Below are 27,275 nucleotides of genomic sequence, written 5' to 3' on the forward strand. Positions count from 1 at the left end.
TATATATAAACTTCTATTTGAAACTTTACATGCTTCCAAATATTGACCACACATTATTGTTTAGCAAACCAAAAAATTCCATAGATATCAACATCAATGCTTTTATTGATTGATTTGTATGTCGTTTAATATGTAGTACATATGTCAAATAAGTGGGCGAGTGACAAACTTTTTGTTGCATACAAATCATCAGTTGATTTAAGACGGCAGGCAAACTTAGCCCATATAACTGTAACTGGGCCTGGTCTTAGATCACTAGGCATTAGAGTAAAGTCGTCCATATAAAATGAAACAAAATAAAAACCAACTACGAAAATGATCATACATTTTACGATAGAATAAATCACCCTTCATGCACAATGTACAACTCATCATGCACAATGTACAACTCATCATGCACAATGTACAACTATCTAAATACTTAAGCTACTTAAAATCTTGAATAAGGCTCAAAGCGAAAATAAAAATAGACCCTTATATACGTTAAAATTATAAATATAGGTAAAACTGTAATATTAAAATTTACCAATACGAAATAAGTTTTTAAGACATCTATTTATAGTTTTTATTAAAATCCTAAAATGATAACATCATAAATATGTCTTTTCATGCCTTAAAAAAATTCAATAAAAAAACAAAAAAATCTAACACATCTAAATGATGTCATTAATCCTAACTATTCTATAATTAAAAAATGATGATACAGTTAAATAAAATAGGGATATACTAAGTATAATAAAACCTAGAGAAGCCATTAAACTCAGAATTAAAAAGCTTCACACGTGCCTGGCTTTTATACATCGAGGTAACCCTTTTCTCAATTTAGGTTTGAATTTCAGAATCAGTTGCCATGGAGAAACCATTCATGCATCTGATCTTAATCTGCATCTGGGTTTCACCTTCGTCCGTTTAGGGTTTTGCTTTCTGTATTTTTTGCTCATCTTCTTTAATTTAATCAAGTTCATCTCATTTGCGATGCCTACTGTTTCGGTTGTAGAAAATGAAAAACACCAAGTATTTCGGCTTCTTCATTCCATTTTAGGGTTTAAATTTGTGAATTTGTAATAAGTCTTAACTTGGATTATATATTTCTTGGTTTTAATACTATATGTCTTCTTTTAATATTGTTATTTAGGGTTTCTCCTTGGCGTATCTTTTTCGATGTAGAAGATACTAGATGTCTATTTTTTTTTTCTTAATTTTGCTAGACATATCTAACCATGTTATAGTGTTGTGATATTGTTTACACACGATTCAGTAAATGCACGGAGTGGGTGTTTACAACATCGTATGGAAGGAAATGCACATAATGTGTTCGATGAAATGTCTTAAAAATAATACTTCGTATATTGTCATGGTTTTGTTAACTTATTGTTTGAACTTGATATTCATTATTATTGTTTTAAGTACAATTAAGCTTAATGGAGATACATATTTAATTCGGATTTCATGCAAGTACACTCATTCTTTGGTTACTCGATGGTTTATAATGTTCTTCCTGAATTGATAGTGAATATTTCTTAATGTTTTCTTTTAGGCATTTGGTTGAGGATTTGATATATGTAGTTATCAGCATCACTCAATGCTATTGGACATGGCTCGAGATATTGTATCATTTTGCTCTTACTGAAGGATATGGACTAAAATTGGAAAGAAAAAAAAGAAGAAATTTGAAACAACGCATGTGCCAAATGTATGATGAATTGATGCACATAACATTGAAGTTGTTCAAACTAATCACCTTTGTTTCCGGTAAGGAGTAACATGTTATTTTATTAATGTGCATATTTTGTGGTTTAATATATTAACAAACGTTGTTTTTACTGTTAATTAATAGAACTTTAGTGGTTGATTATCTTTACTATTGACTTATGTTTGTTATAGTATAACATGAATAAGTCAAATGGGAATTGTGAAACAACTGGAGTTGAACTGATTAAGCACGCTATTGTAAAATTCTGAGCTTTTTTGTTAATTTGTTGGATGTTGTTTGTTGAGGTACGTATTTGATTCAGTGTGAGGGTGATTTTTAGAAGAGGGTGATTTTCGACCAAATTTAAACTTAATCTTTATATGTTTCCGACACGATAAGCAAAGTCTGTAATATTGATTCTCAAACTTTTTGAACTAATGTTATATATTCAGTTAACCTTTGACTATTGACCGAAAAGCTACAGTGTTTTCGAAAATCACTATTTTTGAATCACTATTTTCGAAAATTGACTTTTGAAACGACTTTGGATAACTTTTGTATGTCGATCTCGAGCATTAGGATTATGATACACTATGACCAGACATAGCTTGTTAAACATTTATTGACCAACATATGTTCTCTAGGTTGAGATCTACGGTTATTTGGGTATTCCGAGTTTCGGTCACATTTCGGTGACCAACTTTATGTGCTGCTAAGGTGAGTTTCATTTGCTCCCTTTTTAAATGTTTTTGCAATATATATTTTTGGGCTGAGAATACATGCACTTTATTTTAAACACAATGGATACAAGTACATACTAAATTCTACACTGAGTTTGAAACGAAAATCCCTTAGCTTTGGTAACTAGTAACTGCCAGTTATAAGAACTGGTGGGCGCGAGTAGTAGTATATGGATCTATAGCGCTTGATATCCCCGTCCGAGCTAGAGCGCTAGCCTTTTAACGGACGTATGCTATTTGAGAAGCGTACAAGTTGGTTTGCTTGTATTATTAAGATGATTATACAAAGGGTACAAATTATATATACATTAAGTTTAGTTACCAGGGTGCTCAATCTTGTAGAATATTTTGATAAACGTTTCTGGATGAAACAACTGAAATCTTGTGATCCACCTTTATGTACAGATTATGCAAAACATTAAAACTATGAACTCGCCAACCTTTGTGTTGACACTTGTTAGCATGTTTATTCTCAGGTTCCCTAGAAGTCTTCCGCTGTTTGCTTATATGTTAGACAAGCTATGTGCATGGAGTCTTACATGGCATATTTTTTAAGGAAACGTTGCATTCACCAAATCATCACCATGTATCTTATTTTGACTGCATTGTCAATGAAAGTACTATTGTAAACTATTATATTACGGTGATTGTCTATATGTAGAAATCATCAGATGTCAAAAACCTTTGATTTAAATATTCATTTATGGTGCGCCTTTTCAAAAGAATGCAATGTTTTCAAAACGTATCATATAGAGGTCAAATACCTCGCAATGAAATCGACGAATGACGTGTTCATATGGATTTGGAGCGATCGTCACAGACAGCTATTCCGATATGGAGTTCGACCTGGGCTCCGAAAGCAGTGTGACCGGAATGGATCAACCAATTAGCCATCATCTATTCTGGATGAATTGGGGATGGGTTCGTAGTCTACTTAATCATTGGAGACAAGAAGAAGGCGATCCCTTCAATCCACCACATTTCCCTCTTGGCGAGGAACCTGAAGCACTTACCGGTGAACCTATTCATAATACCATTTTCTCTCTCATTTCTCGAGTATCTCGTCACGATTATATACTATCTCAAATTCTAGATCTTATTCATCCATTCGCCCGAACCGACAATCACCCCGGTGTAATAGAAGAAGTCAACGAGCTTCGCGCTCGAGTAGTGACTTTAGAGAATATGGTGCCAAGTGTGATGACCTGGGAATTTCCGACCAAATTTAAACTTAATCTTTATTGATTTCGACACGATAAGCAAAGTCTGTAATTATGAGTCTCAGAAAATTTGAACTGTTTCATGTATACATTTTACCTTTAGACTGTGCTCGACGATTCACGAACGATTGTGTACAAATATATATATATATATATATATATATATATATATATATATATATATATATATATATATATATATATATATATATATATATATATATATATATATACAAAAATATAAACATAAATATATTAGTGTAAGTATATAATATTAATAAGGCGTACTTTAATCAATTGGAATTGAAAATGTGATATAACAAGATAGATACGTTATCGTTAAGATGAATATAAATAAATAAATATATGATATTATTATCAATATGAATATATAAATAAGAGATTTCAAATAATAATTTTTACATTATAACATTTATAAAATATATAAAATATATAAATATTAAATATTCATTAAATATTATTTTATAGTATATATATATATATATATATATATATATATATATATATATATATATATATATATATATATAATTAATAAATATGATATAATTAATAAGTTGTAATATTATATTATATTAAATGTATTACAAGTTAAAATATAACTAATATATCAATATTATTATTACTTTCATTATTATTAATAATGTTAATATTGATATTAATATTTGTATTATTAATATTATTAATTCTTATATGAAATATAAAGATAAAAATTTGAGATGTATACGTTATTATATTATCTTTATTAATATTATTATCATCATTAATAATATCAATATTATTATAACTAATAAGATTATTATAATCAATTATAATATTATTGTCATTATTAGTAATTAAAGTTATCATTACTAGTATTAATATTATCATATTATTATTAGTCTTTATCAATAACATATTTATTAATAATAATATTATTAGTATTATTAATACAAATAAGTATTAGTATAATTATATTAGTTAAGATTAACAAAAATAAGAAATTTGAGATATATATATAAATACCGATACATAATCAGAATATATAAACACGGTTATATATAATTATGCATACATAAAATACAGAAAATTATATAAGGAAACCAGTATTACTACGTATTATTTATATATTTATTAGTAATTAATATTAATTAGAATATATATAAATTTTTGAATAACGCGTTATTTCCTCTTCCTATGAGTATCATCTTTTTAATTCCGTACTCGAATTTGTTATGTGTCAATTCTTGTCCACGATTAAAACCAAAAGCAGTTAAGTATCAAACTCAGACTTAACTTTTAATTATTTATTTCACTATCTGCTTTACAAAAGGTTTGTTGTTATTCTTTGGATTGAATAATCTGTCAAAAACACTTACAGTGTATATATCAATCGATCCCTTATTTTTTCGTCACACAATTCATTCTACTCTTTATCACAATTAACACAGATAACTGTTAAATTAAACTATTTTTTTTACGAGCTGAAACCTCTGTTTCATATTTTTTTTTTTCTTCAAAACTCGAAATCAAATTATTTGTCAAAATCTAGAATTGAGGAGTTGTTAGGATTCATCTATTAAAAGTATCTGCAAACTTTCAAAGATTAATTTTACAAAATGAAACCGAATTCGAAGGTCAAAGTTTTTATATCAAAAAGTCAAAGGTTTGTTCAAAGATCGAATTGATGTTTTAAAGACGGTTTCTGTCGAAATTGTTGATTGGAAAAGTTTCCTTGACTATTTTCTAACCTAATTCATGTTATAAACATAACATGAAATAATCTTATTCGCGAAATCAATTTTTTTTTTTTATTATACTCAGCGACAGCAGCAAGGCTGCTCGTTTTTTTTTTGTTTTTTTTTTGTTGTTGTTTGTTAATTCAATTACACAAAAACCGAACATATCTGTTTCTATTATAATACCTACACCCAACAATTTAATTCACAATTTTGATTATGGTGTCTGTGATTGAGCTGTCGAGTGAAAAAGATGAAGGAAACAGATTTTTACGGGTTTAAATAAATATGAAACGCGTATTAATCAAGAAAACAGAATATCTTGGATGGTTTGGTGTAGTGTTGGGTTAATGAGAGGTCTCGGGTTCGATTCTGGTTCGGTGCAATTCTTTTTATTAAAGCCTTAGAAGGTAGTCCTTTATATTAAAAGTTTATTTATTATTAGTATTGTTATTTATTATTATCACTATTATAATTATGGTAGGCATATTATTATTAATATGTTATTACTAATAAAAGCATTAAATATCAAACATTCTTAGTATTATAATTATAGTTACAATTATAATTATTATTATTATTGTAAGTATGTATTATCATTATTGTAGTATTATATTTATGTATGATGAACATTAAGATTTTATGTATGATTATCATTAGTATTATTAATTGTGTTATTTTGTTAGTAATAATAATGGGATTTCAAGAATACTAAACAGGTTAATTTAAAATAAAAAATATTATGATAAAGATTAGGAGATTGATTATAATTATATGAACACATGCAGATTATGATTATGAATACAAATTAATATTAAAAGAAACTATAGTCATTAGTTTATAAATTAAACACGAATGTTATGATTATTATAACTATGAATATACAAGTTTAATAATATTGTTAAAATTAATAATATAGAAATTTAGATATAAATATTATTATGAAAATTATTAAAAATCTTAACTATAGTATGTTTTAAAAGAATTATTATAATTAATATTATTATAGTTACTTTAATTCAAATTAATATTTTTATCATTACTAATATTATTATTAACATTATTATTATTATTATCATTTTTATCATTATTATAAAGTATCAATATTATTACTAATATTAGTATTATTATAATTATTAAATACAAACAAGTAATCCCCATATAAAAATATATTTAACTTAACTCAATTAACAATTAAGTATATAAGATGAAAATATAAGAATAATGAAACTTATAAATTATTAAATATATAAATTACATTAATAATAATAATAACATATATTTAATCGATTACGATTATATGTATTAATGAATATACAATTGATATAGGTTTGTGAATCCAAGGCCAACCCTGCATTGTTCAATAATGTCATATGTATTTTTACTACAAAATACAGTATGGTGAGTTTCATTTGCCTTTTTACCCTTTATATTTTTGGGCTGAGAATACATGCACAATTTTTATAAATGTTTTACGAAATGGACACAAGTAATCGAAACTACATTATATGGTTGAACTATCGAAATCGAATATGCCCCTTTTTATTAAGTCTGGTAATCTAAGAATTAGGGAACAGACACCCTAATTGACGCGAATCCTAAAGATAGATCTATCGGGCCCAACAAGCCCCATCCAAAGTACCGGATGCTTTAGTACTTCGAAATTTATATCATGTCCGAAGGAGGATCCCGGAATGATGGGGATATTCTTATATATATATTGTGAATGTCAGTTACCAAGTGTTCAATCCATATGAATGATATTTTTATCTCTATGCATGGGACGTATGTTTATGAGAAATGGAAATATGAAATATTGTGCTCTATTACAATTATGAAATGATTATTTATGTTAAACTAATGAACTCACCAACCTTTTGGTTGACATTTTAAAGCATGTTTATTCTCAGGTACGAAAGAAATCTTCTGCTGTGCATTTGCTCATTTTAAAGATATTACTTGGATTCATTCATGACATATTTCAAAAGACGTTGCATTCGAGTCGTTGAGTTCATTAAGATTATTATTAAGTCAATTATAGTTAGATATATTATAAAATGGTATGCACGCCGTCAACTTTCGATGTAATGAAAGATTGTCTTTTCAAAAACGAATGCAATGTTTGTAAAATGTATCATATAGAGGTCAAGTACCTCGCGATGAAATTAACTGTTGTGAATCGTTTATAATCGATATGGTCTTCGTCTGGATGGATTAGGACGGGTCTTCACACAAAGGTTACAAGCACCAGCGGCAACACCGGCATCAACAGCACCATCATCATCAACACCAACGGTACCATTACCACCACCAACAACAACCTCCGCATCCCATACTTCAACATCGCAATCTGTACCTCGAACATCAACGTCATACGCACCATAGATACTAAGGAATACCAACAACAACAAACGATGAAGTATTGATTCATAGCTTCATCGAAGAAATATTCTGCAGAGAATATGTAGTTTCTAAAAGTTTTAGAGATTACTTATTCTAGTTCTAATTGTAAACCAAATGATTGAGCGAATAGAAATGATGAAATAAAATCCTGATTGGAATGGTGCACGATTTACAAGCTAGATTTGTTTTACTAGCAGCATCAACAGTACCGTCAGTATCACCAGCACCGTCAGTACCGTCAGCATCATCAGCATCAGCAGCATATACAACATCACAAGCTCCGCCAGATCCATCATCACCGCAAACATCATCACTAATCAACAATGCGTATATCGTATAAATGAGCTATGAAGTATTAACTCACTCCCTCTGAAGAAATTATATGTATATTTTATATATATATGAATTTTGAGATCAAAATAAATCTTTTCGTACTAAGCTATTACTTGTGAATCTTAACTAGTAGGTACTACTCGGTTAATTCATATTACTAATATGCTATGATGTACATCCTTCATTAACGACTTAACCATCGTTAACTACAATCTCTGTTTCAACTCAATGAATTTCATTTCATAATAAACTTAGTGTATTAATCAACTACATGTTTGATTTTACATTTTTATCTTCGATGTACTCGAAACTTTCTAGAAAACATCATTTATCTTATGAAGTTCATAAGAATTCCACGAGCACTAATATCATTCACCGAGGAAATATCAATAAAAATGAATAACGAAGTATTGATTCATAATTTCATTTACGTTGAAGAGATAATCCACGAAGATTACGAAATTTCTAAAGTTTTAGAGATTATTCATTTCTAGTTCCAGCTGAAAATCAAATGAGCTTAATATAATATTAACTCATTAAATCTGTATTACATTTGAAGAAAATATACATACTAATATTTTCATAAAAATTGTAATAAAATTCTCTTGTACAAAATATTATTTGTGAAACTTTTAACGGGTAGGTAATACCCAAAAGATATATAAATTCACAAATAATATGTTACATTCTTCGATTCTGATTCAACAAATCATCAACTATACTTACTACTTTCACAACGATATACATTCTTTCCTAGAAATCAAAACAACCATTCGCATTCAAATTTGATTACATATTCTGATTTTGAAAAATTGGAATCCAAGCCAAGATTTAACAGAAAACATCACTCTTAGATTCTTACATCTTTCAAAGCTATACTTTGACTTCAAAACTGTGCTAGAACATCACTTCTATTCATAAACCCAGAAAAAAAAATTTGTATCATTCAAAATTCTAGAACATCATATATTTCTTGACAATTACAATCTTCATGTAAACCCTTCAAACTTTTGAAAACACCTCGGATTGATAACCGACGATTCGGTTATGATAACTTTGAATGCTGATGAAGCAGCAAAATCTGTAAACGACCTTATCAGCCAAAAGTTTGATGATAAAGAATAGTGTGTTGGCAAAGCTCAGATGTGACGACCCAGAAATTTTTGACCAAATTTAAACTTAATCTTTATATGTTTCCGACACGATAAGCAGAGTCTGTAATATTGAAGTCTCAAAAATTTTGAACTATTTTCATATATTCAATTACCCTTCGACTGTTCTCGACGATTCACGAACAACTATTTGTAAATAGATACATATATATTTAAAAATATAAATATATATATTAATTCGAAATATAAATTTGAAATATTATATTATCTAGTTATTAGAATTAATTTTTGTAAAATAAAATAATATAAGATATAATAAAATTACTATTAAAAGGAATCCATATATAGATATTAAAGTCTATTGAATACATTTATTAATTAAATGTAATACTCGGTTGACATTTCGCTAGTGTTCATATAGATCTAATACGTGTTCAAGAAGATTTAAAATAAAAGGTGAACTGTAAATTGATTACTAAGATTTTAGGTTTGTCAGAGTTATTTTTATCTTTTTAGTTTGAATATTAATACTCCGTATGTATCACTTGGAACTTAAAACAAATATTAGGCGAGTCTTTTTGTTCAGGTTTTACACAGTTAATTAATGACCGAAATAAATAAATGAATTTAATTTTAAAATTTGGGATTTTTAGGAACACTTTTATACATTAACTGTTTAGCAATGGATGCAATAAAATACTTCATGATAAAAGTGTCGGTAGGGAACATAGTAATTGAATCCGTGATTTAATAACAAGAGTACTGTGTTTGTTGCTTTACCTCTTCTATCTGTCTTTCTCTTTATTATATATATACATATATCATATGCATACAAAATCATCTACTGCTCTTAATTGAATTGTGATTGAATGATTAATTAAATCATTGTGTTTCTGTTTTAAGTCTCATTCACGACCATTTATCTATTATAAGTATTATATATACATATATACCGTGAACCTTCACCTCACCATCTCTTACTCATGTTCTTTCTTCTTCTTCACCTACAACTACCATCACCCTGGCTCACATCCCATCGGACCACCATGGCAACACCATTGGAAACCCATTAATGCTATTTGTTTTCTGTTTTTCTAATTACAACCGAACCACCACCGAAATCCATTTGATCACCATAAACGTCACCATAATCAACCGCCACTTCCCCACCATCTTTATCACCACCACAAACCGTCACCATCACTTAACCCAGCTGTTTTGTTATTTCTGCTTCCTGCTGCTATTTGGAAAAACACCATCAAATGACCACCAAGTTGTAGCTACTGTTACGAGCTACTATTACTGTCATTTTTTTTCTTTTTCTTTCTTTCTTTTTCTATTTCAAACCGTGGTGAAACACCACCTCACTCTCTCTCTATTCTCTTCTTCGTGAACCTCCATAAACATTGAAATTCTCTTGGTTGTTTCTTCCTGTATCGATTTTCTGTTGAACCAGGCCCAAGACAAACCAAGTGATATTTCACGTTTTCTTTTACCATAACAAAATCCATCGAACCCTATTACATCTGCAAGACAATCAGCTTATGTGTCTATTTTATAATTCAGCCAACTTGCTGCAAGTCGTTGTTACTTTTTCAGTTTCAAACCCATTTAATGTTACAATCACTTGTAGCATAATTATATTTCTATTTAGATTTAACAATACCAAATACCTCTAGTGGGTTCTCGGTTGAAACCCATAAGTCAACAATCAAACATGATCGAAACAATAACCTACTACTTCTGCGCTACAGTTTCCTGTTCCAAACCATTACAACCAACGCCCTTATTAGCTACTCTTATTACACTTATTTTTTCTATTTTCGTTTCCTGTTTGCAGCCCAACCAAGAACGTATCCCTGTTGCTACTACTACCACAAACTCTCGCTACTGCTGTTCCTTTAATCTGTTTCTGTTTCACCACATAACCCATCGTAAACCCTACTATTGTTGTTACCGACTGCTGCTATTTTTCTGATTAAACCGCTGCTACTAGTCGTGTAATTATTTTTCTCTCTATGGTTTCTAATCCACAGTCGTTACCATCATCATTCTTTTCGTTTTATTTGCTTTCTGTAGGTTATGATATGAAGTATCCAATGCTAAAGTGATCGATGGGCCACCTGTTCCTTTTTCTATTAAAACCGTATACTTGATTGGGTATTGGGCCGAGATTCCCTTATTTTCCACTTGGGTCATTTTAAAAGCCATTTAACTTAGACGGGTTTAGCATATTGAACTTTATCTTAGACTGAAAACATGTTTGTAGTATTGGGCCGAAACCCAATTGTTCCTTTGGGCCAATATGAGAGTGGAGTGTGATATTAATTCCGTAATATATAGAGATGAGGGTTAGAGTATTGATCCATGACATAAAAAGATAACGATGATGATGGGTATTATGTGTTGATCGTAATAAAGGTGATAAACATGTGGTGGATCGAATGAAAATGATAGGTGATACATGACAATATAGATGATGATATAGATAATAATGGATGTCATGATGATGATGTTAGTTCATGATGATGATGATGATATATGAATAATGATTATGACGAAGTTATGATTATGATTATGACTATGATCATGATGATAACCCAGTTTGTTTTTTGTAAGATTTCACCACGATCACACTCGATCGCTCGATCTCTCATTCTCTCGAAGGGTATAAACCAAAATTCAATCTTTTTATTTTGATAATGTTAATTATGATTTAAATATATATTATAGTCATGATTATGATAAACATATAATTATTATTATTAATTAATTATTACTATTACTATTACTATTAAAATTTATATTATCATTATAATAATTATTATTATTAACATTATTATCATTATTATTAAAACTATCATTTTTAATTAAAATTATCATTTTATTAAAAATTAACATTATTATTAAAATTATCATTTTGTTATCATTAAAAACTATCATTTTTATTATTAGAATTATCATTAACATTATTATCTTTAGTAACGTTATTATTATCATGACTATAATTACTATCATTATTAAGTATTAATATTATTATTATTATTATTATTATTATTATTATTATTATTATTATTATTATTATTATAAAATATAATTTTTATTTATTATTAATATTATTTTACCAAATAAATATTTGTTACGTAATAAAAATATTTAATACATATAAACATAACTATACTGATATTTTAAAGTATATATAAAAATAAATATACTTAATTAATTAATGAAACCTATAAATTACTAAATATAACAATAATGTCACTAATATATAAATTTGTTTGATTACAATTATGTGTATATATATATATATATATATATATATATATATATATATATATATATATATATATATATATATATATATATATATATATATATATATATATATATATATATATATATATATATATATAGGTTCGTGAATCCGAGGCCGACCCTGCATTGTTCAGTTCCGTCGTATGCATATTTTTACTACAAAATATCGTATTGTGAGTTTCATTTGTTCCCCTTTTAAATGCTTTTGCAATATATATTTTTGGGACTGAGAATACATGCGCTGCTTTTATAAATGTTTTACGAAATAGACACAAGTAATCGAAACTACATTCTATGATTGGATTATCGAATCGAATATCACCCTTTTTAGTCTGGTAATCTAAGAATTAGGGAACAAAAACCCTAATTGACGCGAATCCTAAAGATAGATCTATTGGGCCTAACAAACCCCATCCGGGTTACGGATGCTTTAGTACTTCGATTTTATCATGTCCGATGAGAGTCCCGGAATGATGGGGATATTCTAGATGCGTATTGTTAATGTCGATTACCAGGTGTTCACCATATGAATGATTTTTATCTCTATGCAGTTTGTGCAAAATGCCTGATGTGAGATGATGTTTATGAAAAATGAAAATAGAAATCTTGTGGTCTATTAAAATGATGGAAATGAATGTTTATGATAAACTAATAAACTCACCAACCTTTTGGTTGACACTTTAAAGCATGTTTATTCTCAGGTTTGAAAGAAATATTCCGCTGTGCATTTGCTCATTTTAAAGATATTACTTGGAGTCATTCATGACATATTTCAAAAGACGTTGCATTCGAGTCGTTGAGTTCATCAAGATTATTATTAAGTCAATTATAGTTAGATATATTATGAAATGGTATGTATGCCGTCAATTTTTGATGTAATGAAAGTTTGTCTTTTAAAAACGAATGCAATGTTTGTAAAATGTATCATATAGAGGTCAAGTACCTCGCGATGTAACCAAATGAAATGTATTCGTCCAGATGGATTAGGACGGGTCGTGAAATCAGAAAAAGAGAAGGTTTGGAACTGGAAAACGGATTGAGCAAACCATGAAGGAGGCTGTGGACAAATCACAGAGACTAAACCTGCCTTCAAAGAATCCAAATGATTCAATATCTGTTGAAGTCATTAACAAATATTTTACTCCTGACTCTAAACCTTTATGGACAAATCTTCTTTATCATCTTTCAATATTAGAAATTCTAAGATATCATCGTATCTTTTATTATAAATATCTTCGATATTTCTGGAGATATCCTCATAACTATTCTGAAATCATTTATCTCCTCGCGTTATCCGTATTACATCATAAAGGAAACTGTTTAGTTTCTATATTCTGTAAACCTTCGAGTTCAAATTATGAATGTTTTTGAAGAAGCGTTGGGAATTGAAGCATGAGTTAGTATAATATAACGACACTTGATCAACGTGGTTATATTACAGTAAGTAATTCTGAGTTTCTAAATGGAACGTGATGATTCACAGATCATAACGTCATGTGCCATGTTACACGACTCTTGTATTCTACTTAAACTCTAAACATATCAAGTAAATATTTTTCTTGATGATTCGGCCTTTTCCGAGGTATTCTGGTAATTTGACAAATCAAGACCGTGCCATTACGATTTTCTTCTTAGAACATTAACTATGTTCATTCCGAAATTCATATCTGCGAATTATGGACCATTACATGCGGTGCTTAATGGATAGAAGAGAAAACAGAGCATGAAGCTCCGAAATAGAAATGGAGGTATAAATCGCAGCAAATAGGAGAGAGCATTAACTGTGGATGTCGATGATTATAGAAAGACAGAAGCAGGGACTCTGAAAAATAAGGAAAGATATAAAGCCCGACGACAACACATAAATTACAAACCGTGTATATCAATAAGTATTGCAACGTAAAGACACGGGAGAACTAAAAACACTATAAAGCCAAGAGTATAGTAAAAGTGAATAGATTCCTCCGGCGGCAGATGAAAAAGAAGAATGATAGATATGAAAGTTAGGAGTATATCAAGAACTAAAACTGGATGGAGCATATTGACGAATACTTTAAAGTATGAGTTGAGGGAGGAAGAATAGAAGGTGAGATGTGGAAATAAAGAAACGAAGGGAGTGGATTTATAGCGAAAAATCTGACAGAGCAATCGTGACAGGTTATCTCATTTAATCAAAGAAGATCCTAATTTTCTTAATTATCGAAGAATCAAATCTTATTACGAAGATTTTCTCTAAATCCCTTAAAATCCGGAAATCAATCCTATCTACGTCAAAAGATATGACGAATCTACATTTATTCATTTCACTCTTTTCTGATAACTTCACTCGTACTCTTCACAAAAACAAATTGTTTTATCTATATTACTCAATGATGATAAAATTCTAATTTTCAGCTCGTATGCATCATGAAAACATACTTATTGTCATTCATGACTATCCCAATCAAATTTCGGGACAAAATTTCTTTAACGGGTAGGTACTGTAACAACCCGAAAATTTTTGACCAAATTTAAACTTAATCTTTATATGTTTCCGACACGATAAGCAAAGTCTGTAATATTGATTCTCAAACTTTTTGAACTAATGTTATATATTCAGTTAACCTTTGATTATTGACCGACGATTCACGAACATCTATTTGTAAATAGATATATATATATATATATATATATATATATATATATATATATATATATATATATATATATATACATACATATATATATATATATACACAATAAGTTGGAATATTAATTATTCATAAATAACTTGCAATGTGTATTTAAAAACTGATTTATGTATATTAAATAAAGATATATACATATATATAATTTCAAGTTATTTAGTAAACGATAGTAACATTCGTTTATTGATTCGATTGATATTTAGATAAGTTAACTAAAACGTTTAAGATAAACAAGTAAAATACTAATTTACTACAGTATTTTCGAATTGCTACTGTACCCGAAAAGCTACAGTGTTTTCGAAAATCACTATTTACTACAGTAAAACACTATTTGCTACAGTGAGAATATGTCGACAAACAAGAAAACAAAACATTATGAGCTGGATTTTACAGTCATGCGATCGCATGGCTAACCAGTACAAACCCCATGCGATCGCATGGGGGCTGGTGACAGAAGAGGTGCTATAAATTGGCCAGTTTTGCTCGACACATTCACACACTTTCACATTTCTTTTTCTTTTCTCTGTAACTTATAATTTATATTTATATTATTATTATTATTAATATTATTATTATTAAGATTAATGTTATTATTAATCTAATTATTATTAATAGTATTAGTATTATTATTAATAATACACATAAAATACTACGACGAGGTTATGAGTAAATCATTTTAAAACGAGTTTTATGAGCGGGATAGAGCTAAGGAAATTATGGGTTATAATTTTGGAGGTTATAGATTTAGTTCGGGGGTATAGCTCGTGAGGTCAAACTAGTGTTTATCATCTCCATTGCGTCTACGTACTTTTCTGCAATATTGAATCTCAATATTGATACGTGAGCACTCATATCTTATCTTTTATATATTTAATAGTGTATCCATGTCTAGTGCTCGAGTATATATGTTTATACATGCTTGTATGCTTTAATTTTGTCTTTAGATAGTTTATGATGAATCACGAATTTAATACATATATTACTGATATAAAGTATATGATATGCATGTTTTTGGAAAGATGACGAAAAATTATTAACTTTTCATTTAGAAATCGCATGATTTCGATGAACGGATTAAAAGTTATGGTCAACTGAATTATGATTAACATTAATTGAAATTGCTTTTTAATCTACAATTAATATTTAAACAACTGTTAATAAGATTGATAAATTGGATTTTCAAATATTACTAATTGAGTAAATAAATTTCTATATAAGGCACGTCTCGTCTTGTTGAACAATTATCAAAGTTGACTGTCTTATCATGTTTTAAAGCTTTATAAACACTATAATCTGATTTTACAAGTATTGAGAAACTATGTGAAATAATAAAATATTTTCGATTGCCATGATAATTTAAATATAACTTAGCTCCTGAAATAAATAATATATTGAGTTTGTAAAACTATAAATTCGTTCAATTATCAAGACTTATACTATGTTAATAAACATGTATAGATTTAAAGATCATATTGGGTCAGGTTGACTTTTGAGATGACTTTTGTTAACTTTTGCATGTCGGTCTCGATCATTAGGATTGTGATACACTATGACCCAACCTAGCTTATTAGACATGTATTGACCAACATATGTTCTATAGGTTGAGATCTACGGTTAATTTTGCATTCTGAGTTTCGGTCACTTTTTAGTGAATGACCTTATTTGCTGCTAAGGTGAGTTTCATTTGCTCATTTTTTAAATGCTTTTGCAATATATATTTTTGGGCTGAGAATACATGCACTTTATTTTAAACGCAATGGATACAAGTACATACTAAATTCTACACCGAGTTTGAACCGAAAATCCCTTAGCTTTGGTAACTAGTAACTGCCGGTTATAAGAACTGGTGGGCGCGAGTAGTTATATATGGATCCATAGGGCTTGACATCCCCGTCTGTTCCAGGTATAGAAATCCTAGCCTGAACTATAAAACAGACGTATACTATTTGAGTTAATACACGTTGGTTTGCGTGTATTGTATATGTTGGTTGCATGTATGTTAAAACAGGGGTACTTATTATATACGTTAAGTTTAGTTACCAGGGTGCTCAATTTCGTAGAATAATTTGATAAACGTTTCTGGATGAAATAACTGAAATCTTGTGATCCACCTTTATATAAAGATTATACGCAACATTAAAACTATGAACTCACCAACCTTTGTGTTGACACTTTTAAGCATGTTTATTTTCAGGTTCCTAGAAGTCTTCCGCTGTTTGCTTATACGTTATACAAGTTATGTGCATGGAGTCATACATGCTTTATTCGAGAAAACTTTGCATTCATAAAATCATCACCATGTATCTTATTTGACTGTATTGTCAACGGATGTATTGTTAGAAACTATTATATACGATGATTGTCTACACGTAGAAATCATCAGACGTCGAAAACCTTGGATTTATATATTCATTTATGGTGTGCCTTTTCAAAAGAATGCAATGTTTACAAAACGTATCATATAGAGGTCAGTACCTCATTGTGAAATCGATGAATGATGTATTCGTCCAAATGGATTTGGACGGGTCATCACAAGAGGACTTTTGAAGTTGGGCAAAACTTGATCTAATGGGCCAGGACACTGATGCAATTGATGTTAGCTATATCTGAAATAATTTTTTTTAAAGTTGATTAGAGTTCTATTATTATCTTGATTTGGGGATTTATATGTGAAGTTTCTAATTTATTTTATTTATTGTAATGTGGTTACAAGGTTCGTCAAATTGATATGTGGGGCTGTAGATGTATTACAAGCCCATTTTGATCAACACGGACCTTGATTTTATATGGTAAGTTTTCTTTTTGTTCACTAGTAAGTTTAGGTCTTTTTGTTATAGATTTACGCCTAACTATTTCCTTATAAATGTACTTTCATTTGTGGCAATTAAATAGTTAGTATATAATCCGTAAGTACTAATACATTCACAATCTGTTGTGTTGTTGTGTTCCTATCTTGCTATGGTGTAATATTGGTTATGTTATCCATAGTTCAATATTGACCCGTTTGTGAAATACCATGCATGATGTGATAAATAGTTAAATCACGTGGACATGAGTATTTATTTGTTGTGTATGGTTTTGTCGGTATTGGATTTAGTTTAGAATACCATGATTTAGTATCTCTGTTAAGGTGGATGAATTACTCATGATTTCATAATACTCTCTTTCCCTTGGTAGCATTGTTCAACGACATGCCCGATTCTTTTTAGGCTTACAATAAAAATTTCGACATTAAACTACATTTGCTTTCTCTTTTCGTTCTTATATTTGCTTTCTCTTTTCGTTCTTTCCTTGGTACATACCCTAACTGATGTTTTCGCGTTATGTTTTTAATGGTTCGTTGCACTCAAGATATTCATATAATGGTTTGATTTTTATGACTTTTTTTTTTTTTGTTAATTATGCAAATATTGGCATTGTACTAATGATCTTTGATGTAAATATGGAAGTATAAAATGAATATAGTTTTGCAGAGTGCTATGAGTTGTTAGCATTTCTATCTCTAACATGAATTACTTTTTGTTTTTTTGATAGGATGATGGATCTTTGTTGAGTTGGATTTTGGACTTTGAAGCCATAATACGGTATGTCTATAATTCCACTTGATTTTTCTTGATTTTTATTATATGGTTGTTAATATCATTTGATATTGGTGCAGGCTATAGAGATTGGTCTTACATCTTTAAGCAATGGTTGGTCTTCCCATAATATAGGATGTCAAGGGAACTTAATTCGGGTATGTTATAGTCTTTCTTTTGGTTTCAGTTTGCAGTAAATTATTTTGTTATTGTATATGTTATCTAGACTAAGTTGTTATGCCATGTGTCTTCCTTCAAGTACTGTTTTTTAGCAAGTTGTATTTCATTTGAAAAATGATGCGATCTCTTTCTACAGTTGACCATACGAGTTTAGAGAGTTGATCTCTGTAAAGTTTTTGTCGAAACTCGATATCTTCTTATCTATAAAAAGGGAGTTTGGGGTGATGTAATGACATGTTTTAAGGTGTTGTAATATGTGCTTTAATACAATTGTAACATGCCATTGATGATGTAATATTTAGAAGTATTTAATTTAAAATTTAAATTTAATCTATGTAATTCGTAATTTAAATTTAAATTCAAACAGATTTTATTTACAAGTTTACACGCCAACTATCAGAACAAACAGATAGCCTTTGAAACCAACAAACAGATTTAATTTTAATCTATCATAATTCTTAATCTATTTTTTTTTTTAAACCAACGCAATTCCATCGTATTATAAACAAGTCAGATAGCCTTGTGAATATATTTTTAGGAGTGACAAAAACTAATATTTTCTGCACTATTTACATGCCTTTGAATATATTTTTAGAAACTCTATCTATTCAAAATGCGAATATTGAAACGAAGATGTGGCGTGTAATAAGAATTAGAATAGATAATAACCATTAATTAAAGTACAATCAATTATTATTCCAACAATTTTTATGTCAGTTAAAATAACAACTAATCTATCTTTATCTATACAATATAATAAAAGGGAGTTTGAGTTTATGTCATGATGTGCTTTTTTTAGTTGTACCATGTGATTTTAAAGGTTGTAAATAAGGGTTTGATGATGTAATATTTATAAATTATTTAGGATTTTGCTACAATGCAGGGCCGTCTCAACAATTTGAGGGCCCTGGGCGAAAATAAAAGTGAGCTTTTATACATGTTTAATTTTTACATATAAAAAAATAATACTTAGATTTATTTATTTATTTACTTACAATGTATTTAACTATTTAAAGTTACAGTATTACTACTTTAATTGACCATTCTTTATTTAATTAAACAGAATATTTTGAGAAAAGTATATAGATATTCAAATTTTTGGGCCCTTTAAAATTTTTGGGCCCTAGGCGGCTGTCTATCTTGCCTATGCTCAAAGACGCCTCTGCTACAATGTAAACCACCATGACACATGATAAGATGCATTTATGATGGTAATGTTTCCTTAAATAAATTAAAATGTATTGAATAAAATTGAAACTTGAAAGATACCAAAATAAAATGTGTATTTAATATTAATTTTTTCTTTAAAAAGAAAGTTTCGAGTTAATAAATGTTTTTAACATGTACCATATGACACATGTTAGCTATGTTGGAAGCTTCGACGAGCCCAACACACCCACTATAGAGGATCTAGACTTTTTCTTTACATTTTAATATCTAGATATTTTTCATATACATATTAATATCTAGATATTTTACCCATATACATATACTAATTCCATATTATTCTAAATTTGCATTGTATTTTAACACTCCCCCTCAATGCAAATTTTCTTCCAACGATGTCTTGCAGACCATTCCAAGTGCTTCTCTGAATTTTGTAAACTTCGGTTTACTTAGGCTCTTGGTGAATATATCTGCAACATGTTCATATGTCTTTGTTGGCATCATCTTGATCTCTCCTTCAAGGACCTTCTCGCGAACATAGTGATAGTGCACTTCTATATGTTTTGTTCTCGCATGAAAGACTGGATTTTCTGCTAGACGAATAACTGATAGGTTATCGCAGAAAAGCTTTACTTGATAATCTGTTGATTGATGAAGATCTTCCATTAGTTGCTTCAACCACATAATTTCTTGTGTTGCTGATGCTGCCGATCGATATTCTGCTTCAGTGCTTGACAAGGATACTGTTGGTTGTCTCTTGCTGCACCATGATATTACTCCCGATCCAAGACTAAACATGTATCCAGTTGTTGACCGTCGTGTATCATAGTCTCCAGCGTAATCGGCGTCACAATATCCAGTCACGTGACATTCTTTTGTTTTCTTGTATAAAATACCAAAGTTAATAGTGCCTTTAACATACCTTAAGATGCATCGTACAACATCAAGGTGAGGCTTCTTCGGATTGCTCATGTATCGACTAACCACTCCAACTGCATAAGATATATCTGGCCGGCTTATTGTGAGATAAATAAGACTTCCGACCATCTTTCGATACATGGTAACATCTTGAAGACATTTTCCTTCATCTGCTCGTAGTTTTGTATTCGGATCCATCGGAGTTGAGATAGGTTTGCAATTAAGCATTCCGTACTTTTGTAAAAGATCTCGCGCATATTTCTGTTGTCCCAGAAATAATCCTTCTCTTTTCTGCTCTATTTCGAGTCCAAGAAAATGTTTGAGTTCTCCAAGCTCCTTCATATGAAATCTGATAGACAGATTCTCCCTTGTTCTTTGGATCTCCTCATAGTGATCTCCCGTGATGATTAAGTCATCCACATATACTAGCACTATGGCTAGTTTTTCTTGATCTTATTTCACAAATAAACTAGAATCTGAAGGAGCAACTGTGAAACCACTTTGTACTAAGAACTCGCCAATCTTCCCGTACCAAGCTCTTGGAGCCTGCTTCAAGCCGTATAGTGCTTTCTTTAATTTGCAGACATGCTCAGCATGGATCTTGTTCTCAAAGCCTCTTGGTTGCTCCATATAAATGTCTTTGTCAAGTTCTCCATGTAAGAAAGCGTTCTTGACATCCATCTGCCATAACTTCCAAGATTTGCTAGCAGCTAAAGCTAGTAGAGCTCGAATTGTTGTGATCTTCGCCACTGGACTAAACGTTTCTTCATAATCCAGCCCATATTGTTGAGAAAAACCTCTATCAACAAGTCGAGCTTTATACCTTTCAATGGAGCCATCTGATCGAGTCTTCACCTTGTAAACCCATTTACAAGATATTGGTTTTACATCTTTTGGCTTTGGAACTAAACTCCATGTCTGGTTTTCTTTTAGTGCATTAATTTCTTCTTCCATCGCTTTCTGCCATTCTTGACTTTGTGCTGCTTCTTCATAAGTGGAAGGCTCAATAGGTATTGATTCATCCACATTAGCAGCATTGGCATACCTCGGATTAGGTTTCCTCGACCTTGTTGATCTCCGTAATTCTTGCACATGCTCCTCGGCATCCATTTGGCTTGGACGAACCTCTTCGGATGTAGATTGATGTACCCCAGTTTTCCATGGACTCGTTTCTTTAGAGTACGATCCATCTCCTTTTTTAATTGAATCCGATATGTGCTCTTTATGTTCTTCTTTTTCTTCTGGACCTTCTTCTAATCCATGAGATTCTGGAAGCTCTATCTTTTGAGGTGACCACCATGAAGACGCTTCATCAAATACCACATTTCTTGAAGTATGACACTTTCCGGTATTTGGATCACAACATCTCCATCCTTTTCTTGATTCATCATAACCGATAAAAATGCACCGAATTGCCTTCTTCTCAAATTTGCTTCGTAGATGATCTGGCACGAAGACGTAGCATACACATCCAAAAACTTTGAGATGGTTGACGGTTGGTTTGATCTTCCATAATCTTTCATATGGTGAAATATATCCCAACTTTGTTTGTGGGAGTCTGTTAATCACGTACGATGCCGTCCTCATACATTCGGCCCAAAATCTGCCTGGTACATTCTTACCATGAAGCATACTTCGACAAGTTTCGGCAAGGTGACGATTCTTGCGTTCCGCCACTCCATTCTGCGGTGGAGTATTGGGACAAGTTAATTGTCTTCTAATCTTGTGCTTCTCAAGATAGATATTGAACTCAGTCGATAAATATTCTCCTCCATTATCTGTGCGTAAGCACCGGATCTTAGTATTGAGCTCACTTTCTACCTTGTTCTTGAACTTTTTAAACTTTAGAAAAGTCTCCGACTTCTCCTTCATAAAGTAAACCCACACATATCTTGAGAAGTCATCAATGAATGTCACCATATATTTCATACCTTCAAGTGATGTTTGTTTCACTGGGCCGAAGACATCTGAGTGTATGAGCTCTAGTGGTGTCTTGAACTGATGCTCTGACTCCTTGAATGGCAATTGGTGAGCTTTGCCAAATTGACATCCAGCACATATTGTATCTGTTCGGATATCAATTTGAGGAAGGCCATTTACTATGTGTTTCATCATCATCTCCTTTAACTTGTTGTAGCCCACATGCCCAAGACGTTCATGCCAAAGATCACCCGTCTCATTCTTTCGAGTCTTATCGACATATGCCGTTTCAGCAGATAGTACATAGACCGACTCTATTCTTCTTCCTTGCATAATTGGATTGCCAACCACCTTCACTCTCTTGAATACGGACACATCTTCTGGTCCAAAGAGCATATAATTCCCTTCTGCTGTCAATTGTGGTACTGATAGTAAATTCTTCTTTAGGCCAGGGACAAGATACACCTTCTCGAGTTGGAGCTTATGAGAGCCGCCTTCATTTGGAATTATTGTCTTTCCAATGTGAAAAATAGACAACCTTGAATTGTTGGTTGTCAACACGACTCTCTTTCCTTTGTAATCCTCCATTTCTTGCAGCTTCGTCCCATCGTTGGTCATATGATTTGAGCACCCAGAATCGATGATCCAATCATCTTTGTAGTTTATTTTTGACTTTAAGGTTGCTGCAAGAGCTTGATCATCCATGCCAGCTTCAACGGAGAGTCCTGCTTCTGCATCCCATGTTTCCTCATTAATGGTTGCTTCGAATGTGACCTCTTTCTTCTCATCTCTTGCGGCGGCCACATTTCCTTCAAAAGTTCGCCTTCTGGGGAATCTACAATCTCGAGTAAAATGACCCTTCTTGCCACAACTGAAGCATTCACCATTCTTTCTCTTATCATTTTCCCCGTATTGTTGGCGATGATCTCTTCTTCCTTGTTGAGCTCCCCCTGAAGCGTTGCCTTTTGATTTTGGGTGACCCTTCCACCCATATGTCTTACTTTCTTTCATCGCCTCTTGTTTTCGAGATGTTGCTTTCTTCTTATTTGTGAAGAGTGCATCTTCTCCGTCTTTTATGGTTACTTCATTCATCTGCTTGGCTAATGCCTCTTGATTAGCCAATAAATTCTCCAGCTCTATTAATGATGGTTGAGTAGGCCATCCTCTCACAGCGGCTATAAATCCATTATACTCGGATCTTAAGCCATGGATGATAATTCTCTTCATCCTTGCATCACTCACTTTCTCTTCAGGAGCAAGTTGAGATATCTCACGACAAATAGATTTCACCTTGGTGAAATACTGAGAAATATATAGACTTCCTTGTGAGATACCTGCGAGCTCATTTTCCAAGAGCTGGAGGCGTGCTTCATTCTTCTTTGAAAATAATTTTTCAAAAGTTTCCCAAGCTGCCTTTGGTGTTTTCTCGTCACGGATGTGCTCCAATAGATCCTCCTCGATTGTAGTCTTCAATATAAATAAAGCCTTCCCGGCCTTGATGTTTCATTTTCTTAAGGCTTCAGCATTTTCTTTCGGTGGAGGCGTTGTGTCACTGCCAGCAACTATTTCCCATAAATCATGTCCTTGTAGGTAGGATTCTATACAAGTCCGCCAATAACCATAGTTGTGGTTATTGAGACTCTTGATTCCACTGCTCGTACTTGCAAGATCTGCCATCATGACGTCCAACGTCCAATAAGCTTGGTCCCTGACCGATGAGCTTTCACAGTTCCTAACTATGCTCCGACAGAATCTCCCTTAGAGCCTTGGTGAAAACAAGTCGATGTAAACGTCCAACGTTTACCGATTTCCTCCACTAGAAATGGTCCCGAACGACCCGCTCTGATACCAATTGTTGGAAGCTTCGACGAGCCCAACACACCCACTATAGAGGATCTAGACTTTTTCTTTACATTTTAATATCTAGATATTTTTCATATACATATTAATATCTAGATATTTTACCCATATACATATACTAATTCCATATTATTCTAAATTTGCACTGTATTTTAACAAGCTAATCCCAATTAATATATAAATAAAAAAAATTATTCTTTAAATTTAATGCTTTAACTTTTGATTAATATGATTATATTCTCATCTCCTTATCATTTCAATTGTTTATTTTTAAAGTTTATTTGCACTTTTCATTGTTTATTTGTGTTTAAGAATTCAAATTGAAAATTTATTCTAACATATAAAATCGAGTTAAAAAAATGAAATAATGTTTTCATGTCATCATCTAACACAATATAAATCCTATTCTATGTAAAATTAAAATGAAAATAGTGTAATGGTAATAGTATTTGATTTTAGTTTTCCTTTATCTTTTGTACAACAGAAGCTCAGTTAACGTAGTTAGTGCATATATGAATGATGAGATGTGAATAGAGCTAAAATAGTGGAGATAATTATTTTTTTTTTATAAAAATGTAGTTTTAAAAGAGAGTGCGTAAAAATCGAATGTATGTCTTATATGATGATTAATAATTTTGTTTTTGTTCGAACAAATGAAGCTACATGAACCTCTTTCAAATATGTGAAGATAGTGTAATGGTTTTTTAAGTTTCATCATTTATTATCCGATGATTCAATGTTTAAGTGAAAACAAAGATGACACATTAATTAAGTTTTAATCATTTATTGGTCACCTCAACTTGAGCTAAAATCCAACCCTTCATGATATATTACGTACTTTTAATCTATTCAAGTGTTTTTGTGTTAAAACGGTTTCGATATTCATCTTTTTGTAAGTATAATGGAGTATCAATACTTACATATCAGTAATGGGTCAGATCGGTAAATATTTTGGCAAGTGTTTAGATGAATGAGATGTAATTAGAAATCGTTAGACTAACTAATACGGAGTAATCATATATAACGGGTCAATGACACTAATATTATAAAGTAGATTTCTTCACCAATTCGTGAATTCACGGGTCAATGAACTAGTTTAACATTTATTAGGCAGCTTCATTAAGACTTTCATTAACTTGGATGGTATGATATTTACTTAACTTAAAAAAAAAAAAAAAAGTTTTGAACGTTGTCAATAACTTTGTCAAGGTTCCTAATGATGTTTTTGAAGAGAATTTTTTTAGAAAAAGCAAGGAATGGGTTGGCATTCTACTAAAGATAATAAGGGGAAAAATTGGTCCAAGTCAATCGTTGACTTTTTTAATATTTAAAACTTATCCCACGTGGCCGGGTATTTTTTTAGCTACATGTTACCTGCTAAGAATAAATTTTGTGGTCTTAATTTTATCTGATACGTTAGGCTTCATTCAATTTTCCTTATATATATATATATATATATATATATATATATATATATATATATATATATATATATATATATATATATATATATAGTTCGTGCTCAATGCAATAAGTCACTTTGTGTATAAATCTAACGACATCGAATGTGGATGTTTTGTATGTTGCAAATAGAAGTGTTGTTTAAATGTGCACTTTATTTCAAGATTATAGAGAAGGTAACGTGTTCATTCTTTGTACAATGTGAGTAGAGTCATTTAACTTGAGTAAAACATGCACACTGTTATCATATAAGTTCTATTTTATTTTATAATGCATTATTTAAATAACAATTCGCAGGTTCCATCTTGTGGCAGGGGCAGCACATGCTAAGTTTTTAGTGCATAAGTTGATGGTGTGGTTGATGCAACAATATAACAGATCATTGACATTTGAATGTGGATCATTGTCTATCAACATAGTCTAGAACTGCTTAAAATGTGGATCATTAACACTTGAATGCATAAGAATGAGATCGAAGGGTGTGTGTCGTGACCCGTTTGAGAAGAAACAGTTGTACACTGCTGCAATTTGTTTCTTTTAGTCTTCTTGAGAGTGGCTATTAATGTTTATTATATGAACGATTATTATTCAATTATATTCGGTTATGCAAGAATCACTGAGCAAGGATATTGAATAAGTTATATCTTTTTAGTTTTGAAATAAGGTTTAAATGTTTCAATTGTAACATTGAGATTTTATGTAAGGTATAACTCTACACTTCTCATTTGGTTTATGCTTGTGTTCATTATATATGTTAAGATGTGGCAATGACATGTAGATCACAACACATTTTCAAATAACTCAAGGGACACACTGTTGAGAAAAGCGATACCGAATTATAGCAAACCGCAAGTAATACTCGAAATAATGACAATAATAGGACACCGAGATTTAACGTGGAAAACCCCAAAAGGGTAAAAACCGAGGGCAAGGAAAAAAACGTTTC

The 27,275-nt window shown here is 30.8% G+C and overlaps 1 long non-coding RNA gene across 2 annotated transcripts; it reads left to right on the forward strand.

Moving 5' to 3' along the window:
• The first annotated feature begins 759 nt into the window (after positions 1 to 759).
• On the forward strand, positions 760 to 27,015 carry LOC139848160 (uncharacterized). Of its 2 annotated transcripts, XR_011759858.1 has the most exons (6): positions 760 to 1,014; positions 1,538 to 1,752; positions 17,959 to 18,034; positions 18,780 to 18,829; positions 18,904 to 18,981; positions 26,627 to 27,015. It is a non-coding gene; the product is annotated as an uncharacterized lncRNA (long non-coding RNA). The 2 variants fall into 2 exon arrangements; XR_011759857.1 differs by lacking the exons at positions 760 to 1,014; positions 1,538 to 1,752 and having other exon boundaries at positions 17,786 to 18,034.
• Positions 27,016 to 27,275: the final 260 nt, after the last annotated feature.

The sequence above is a fragment of the Rutidosis leptorrhynchoides genome, chromosome 5, assembly GCF_046630445.1.
Source record: "Rutidosis leptorrhynchoides isolate AG116_Rl617_1_P2 chromosome 5, CSIRO_AGI_Rlap_v1, whole genome shotgun sequence".
NCBI lineage: Eukaryota > Viridiplantae > Streptophyta > Magnoliopsida > Asterales > Asteraceae > Rutidosis > Rutidosis leptorrhynchoides.